Genomic DNA, 5,992 nt, shown 5'->3' with positions numbered 1-5,992 from the left:
CCAAACAGAATATAGCTAACAAAGCAACAACGCCTCACCAAGTCCCCCAAACCCTCTCAGAAAGGCCCGTAACATCATCGACGTCTGAACCGACGAACCCAAAATCGTATTCTGTGGAGGCCACGCCTCCTCTCCAGCTCTGGCCATGGCCGGCAATGTCCGGAGAGGCCAGGACCTTCTCCTGGTCACCACCACCGAGCTGACCCTCACCTCCGGGTAGGTCGCCCATGCTCCCTGCCCGCCTCTGACGCTTCCTGCGGACCAGCGGCACCTCGGACGACTCAACCGTCGAGCCAGTATGCGAACCCTCGGAGACAGAAGGCCGTCGGGCCCGAAGCAGCTTCGCACGGATAGCGGGAGCGGCACGCGCTCGTTTCCCGGCAACCTTAGGCTCCGGTGAATCCCACCACGCCGGAGCCCCCACTTTGAGATAAAAGAAGACACGGTTGTACCGCTCCCAACTCCGTGTCGGAGCCACCCACCACTCCCGCTCCGCGTGAGTAGGTGGTCCCAGGATCACCTTGGCGATCTGTGTCGCATGCTCCAGCGGGAGACAGCTCTCTAAAAGAAAAAGGCAGCTCACATCTGCGAATCAAAAACCAGACAACAAAGAGGACTTACCAGAGCTGACGGTGGGCCCAGAGTACACCCTCGGCCACTCATCTGCACCTTGCTCAAAGGCGCAGTCCCAGCCCATCTAAAGGGGCTGAATGAGCAGCATGGTGAACTCCTCCACGAGATCACGCATGCTCATCCTTTCGGCTACCCTCCAAAGAAGGGCCAACCGTGAAGTGAATTGGTCGTCCGTGATCCCTGTCTCCGGCTCCGGGACATATGTGATATCTCGGTTTGTGGAGCAAAGGGGGATGCAAGGCCAATGTTGTAGTAGAACCACCGCTGCAATCAATCGGTATACCATCGACCGTTAATAGCCTTCGCTGGGAAGGCATCGCGGTACTGTAGTCGTATCTGGAAATTAACACTACCGAAGCTAAGGGGCTCTTCATCTCCTCGCCCTTGATCATCTTCGGCTGACAGCTGGCGAAGTGGAGGGCTACGAAGAAGTCTGCCCTCCCTTCGCACCCCTCTGCCCGCATGGCCCACTTGAAGGTGGCCAGGCGTGCGATGGCGTTGGCATGGAGCTGCGGAAGCTTCACATAGTAGTGGCAGAGCACCTCCTCGAGCAGTGACACCCACGGAAAGCCCAGGCCCTCTTTGAAAAAGCCTCGAACACCACAACTTCGTGGGCTAGAGGCTCCGGGACCTCCTTATCCAGCGAAGGCCGAACGACGGCTCTGGAGGGAATCTTCCCCTCCCTGACAATCCGGTCAAGCTCCTCATCATCGATGGCAGACACCCCCAGCATGGTGGTCTGCTGGGGATGACTCCTGCTGGCGCGGTGGAGCTCCACCCCAGGCGGCGGCCCCATCAACAACAGGTTTACCAGCGCCACCTGAGGGCCCCCCGCTGCGGCCGCATTGGTGGTTTCGCTGGCCGCTTGAGTTCTTGCTCCACCTAGGGCACTCAAGCCAACCATACGGATCACAGGAAGATGGCGACAGGCGCTGGACTGCGGAGAAGAAAAAAGAGCAGCAATCGACAGACACACGCGCAAAGCAAGAAAAACTGGAGGCAAAAGGTAGATGAGAACAATGCGCGAGCGAAAAAGCCAGTCAGGGTAATCTCTCCCCTTATAAAGGTAAAGGAGAAATTACCCCCCCCCCCACCCCACCTAGAAAAATGAGCGTTTGCCCTATCTCTTGGCCTGCTAGGCCACGATCATGGAGAAGCGGAACCGCCCCCCGTGACTCCCTAACCACAGGATGCCATGCGTCCCACGTCCGCCTGATAAGGCGAAGTCACACCCTTCTCATAGGGCGCATTGAATGCCCCTTGTCATCAGCGTCATCGAACGGGCCGTTCAGATCAAGTGGGTCGAATCTTCCTAGGCAAGCCAAGCGATATTAGGGACCATGAGTCATCAACAACAAGCTAGGGACCGCCGGAGGCCCTGCTCAACGTTGGTCTGCAGGCACGTCCGCCTCCTCAGTGCCGTGAAGGAGTTGATGTTGGTGTCGCCGTAGATGCGGCCGTGGAAAGTAGTGCACTACGCAAATCAGATGGTGTGCACACCGGACAGCGTCGTCATGTCGCGCGGCGAGAGCCCCTGACGGCCGAATCGGGAGATGATCATGGAGAGGCTGGCGGTTGGCCAGGAGGTTGATGTTGGCAAGGGACGCGCTAGCCTTCGTCGAGTCCCGCCGCCTGAGGGGCACGTTCCAGGTTGGCCCACCGAGCTACGCACAACAAAGCTGAGGATGTCGGCGTAGGAAACGACTCCAGGGCATGCGGTCTCGACGTTGTTCTTGATGGTGTCGATGACATCAAAGCCACGCACCGAGTTCAAGTTCGGGCTGGCGCTCTTCTCGCCTCCCGCGTCTAGAAGAATTGATCCGTCGCAACCCTATCATCGCATAGGTATGATGTTACAGTCACCAGAGTAGTACTATATTTGTACCAATTCATTAGTTATCTGGAACAAAGAATCAGCGGCTGGTGTGTAGTAGCTAAGAACTTAAGATAATCAGTTCTAGTATATACTTGCACAAAGAAGTCGTGGAAGAAGAGCCTGAGCAGGGATGCGCCGATCCGCCTCTCAATGCTGACGGCCTAGGACATCGCCGCCCGCACGATGCTCTGCAGGTTAGGGCAGGAGGAGGCGTAGAATGTCGGCGAGAGCTGTGCATGGGCAGCGCAGGAGAGGAGGGAGATGGCGAGCAAGCATTGCATCAAGTTAGGAGCCACCATGGCAATAAGCAGTTGGATGACCTGCCTAGCTCAGTCCAGTGAAGGCACTCGAGCAGTGATGCCTTCTTGGATTGATAGGGGGATACATGTACATGGCTTTATTTATAGTGCTTCCAGGAAGAGTTGCATGCATGCGAATCCGTGACCTCCGTTGTGGAGTCAAACAGGGCTGCCGGGAACTGGAAATTTGAGGAAATTTGAGAGCAACTATTGCATCATCTTCGGTTCCAATTGAGAGAAGAGATATATACAGTGGTAGAATGCCCGTGCTCCAAACTTTTGGATGAAATACCATCTTATCCCAATAACGTTGAGAAGTGGGGTAGCCAGGATTTCACTGGGTGTGTCCGTTGCACACTCTAAACTTTTGAAAATAATATACAAGTATAAAACTCCTAAAAGTACAATATAAATATATTAGAAGTTCTTAACATCATAAAATCAACAAATAAGTTTGAATTTTTTGAAAACTACAATATAAATAGTCCAAATATAAAATAAAATCTTATATAAATATAATATTACAATACTTATTCTAGAACTCTACTTACACTTTCTCATAGCCATGAAAGTCTCTATTATGTCATCATCACTTACCTTGGAGAAAATATCGTGCTCAATAAATGTGACTAAACAATGGGCTAATAGAGACCTCACAAAAATTGTTTAGTTGAGCAATCAATTCAGCAATGCAATTCTTAACAATAGGATTAATTTCTTTCTTAACCAAAATATTCGGTCCGTGTTATCGACACTTAGCCTTAATACTAACTTTTAAGATCCCCACGATAAGATAATTAATTGTTAATCAGCTGAAAAGGTACCTGTCGGAGGGTAAACTCCTCAAGCGGGGATCCGGAGGGACCCCTTTTGAGATTCGGTCAGGGGATGATTCTGAACCCGCCTCGTACGTGAAATAAATGGGAGTAAATGAGATGCAGGTGGGGTGGAATGATCGGATGCAGGAGAAAGTAAATGCTCAGGGGATTTTTAGACAGGTTCAGGTCGCTCTGAGCGTAACACCCTACTCCTGTGTGTATGCTATAAATGCTCTAAGAATGTCTCTATGAGGATCTACTGTGTTACAAGAATATTTGTCTAAGTCTAGAGCTTCGTGCTTCTTCCGTCGTCGTCAACCGGAGTTCGTACGATGTGCTCTATGTCTTTGGTGGATCCAAGTCTCGGTTCCGCCCTCCTTCTCTGGGGAGCCCGCCCCGCTTATATACCCGTCAGGGCGGTAGCGTGCCCAGAAAGGATGGCGTAAGTTCCAAGGCGCCATAAATGGAAAGCAATCATCATGAGCTGCAACTCGAGGTGACGGGAAGGGTTGAAAACGTGCCCCAGTCCGGTCTTGTTCGTCATCATTCTGCTTTTCAGCGAGTGCTGCGGGGTGGGCCCACTGGGCAGCCACCGAGTAGCCCCGCGTACCCGACCGGTCAGAGCAGGCCTAACACAGCAGAGTAGCAGGTGGTGTGCCTTGAGTTCTGCGACGTTATCTCAAGGCGCGCCGGATGACACGCGATGGGACCCGCGCATTAAATATCCCCACGCCTCCCTGCCAGACCGTGGTAGGGACTGACAACAAGCATGGGGGCAGTGGTTGGAAGTGACAGGCCACGCGCCCTCTTAAATGTAGCATCGGGCCTCTCACCAGTTGACACCTCACCGCTGAGCCTCTGTGGGGACCACCGGCAAAGGACTTCTCAGGCCCTCAGGGAACTGTGGGTGCTCGGGGACTACTGTTCACAGCCCCGAGCACTCTCTCCCGGATGTGCCCTCTCTTGGTCCTTGGGGAACTGGGTGCTCGGGGACCACTGTTCACGGCCCCGAGCACTCTCTCCCGGAACTTGACTGCTCGGGTCCTCGGGGAACTCGGGTGCTCGGGGGCCACGGTTCACGGCCCCGAGCACTCTCTCCCGGAACTGACTTCTCTTGTCATCGGGAACTCGGGTGCTTGGGGCCACTGTTCATGACCCCGAGACCCTCTCCCGGAACTCGGCCTTCTCGGGTCATCGGGGAACTCGGGTACTTGGGGACCACTGTTCATGGCCCCGAGCACCCTCTCCCAAAACTTGGTCTTCTCGGACCTCAGGGAGATAATCCTCGAGGGAGGATGCCACGTGGCACTCTGCTGTCCTGACCTCGGGACTCGGGGACCCCTGGTTCCCATGTCACCGACAGTACCATATTGGTGATCAAATCGGCCTAATAGTTTAGTCCATCCATGATGAACATGGTAACCAATTGGCCATATGGGTTATCGACAAGTTGATCTCGAGAAATTCTAGTGGCTAGTCACGTCCAGCTCAACTTATATGATTACCCAAATTCCATACAATATCAAAAGCTAGTCCAAGAACACCTTGTCTTGAATAGTAACATTCAGCACCAAATTCAACATTTTGTGCTACCCAAATGTTCTACCAGCCTAATTGTATGAACAATGACATTAAAAAAGAAACATTACGTGACCCATATGGTCCATAGATTATTCTCGTCAACGCATCCATGATTCTTCAGAGACAAGAGTCTTGGTCCCTAAAAAAAACAACAAAAAAGGAATGGAAAAAAAGAGCAAAGTAAGTACCCTCAATGCTCCCATCTTTTCTTCGCCCGATTCATCGCCAAGGACAGCAAGATCCCTCAAAGATTTGAGGAGCAGAGTGCGCCGGGATGCTCTCACCGCCTGCCACCGCTAGAGGGAGAGGGATGACGGATGAGGGTTAGAAAAGGCTGTGGACTTTTTTTTCTTCTTGTTTTTTTCTTCTCATTTTTAATGGGTTTGGGCCTTGGGCTACATAGTTAAAAAAAAATTGGGCTAAAATCTAGGGTAGTTCTCGACTCACATGGACTACCTTTGGATCCGTCCATAATGGTGAGCCACTATCGTCAAGCTCAGATTGCACCACACCCTCAGCTCCATAGTTGTGCTCACCTACACCACGCTTTCAGCTCCACTGCTGGTCGAACCCGCCCTCACTTTACAAGCTGCACCACGCCCTGCGCACCATACCCCAAACGACCATCACCTTACATGACACCTGTGAAAAGTGAGAGGATGAGACGACAATATATAGTTTTGAAAGCTAAGTAATGCAATTATTTTTCTTGAAATGAACCATTGCGACCAACTCAAACTTTTGTAGCAGTAGATAGATGATGTTATTCGACTGTGGTACAGAAG

At 52.2% G+C, this 5,992-nt stretch overlaps 1 pseudogene; it reads right to left on the bottom strand.

Moving 5' to 3' along the window:
• Positions 1–1,981: 1,981 nt before the first annotated feature.
• On the bottom strand, positions 1,982–2,808 carry LOC133927691 (peroxidase 52-like; annotated as a pseudogene).
• Between the last annotated feature and the right edge of the window lie 3,184 nt (positions 2,809–5,992).

This window comes from Phragmites australis, chromosome 8, assembly GCF_958298935.1.
Source record: "Phragmites australis chromosome 8, lpPhrAust1.1, whole genome shotgun sequence".
Lineage (NCBI taxonomy): Eukaryota > Viridiplantae > Streptophyta > Magnoliopsida > Poales > Poaceae > Phragmites > Phragmites australis.
This window is presented reverse-complemented; position numbering and strand designations above follow the sequence as displayed.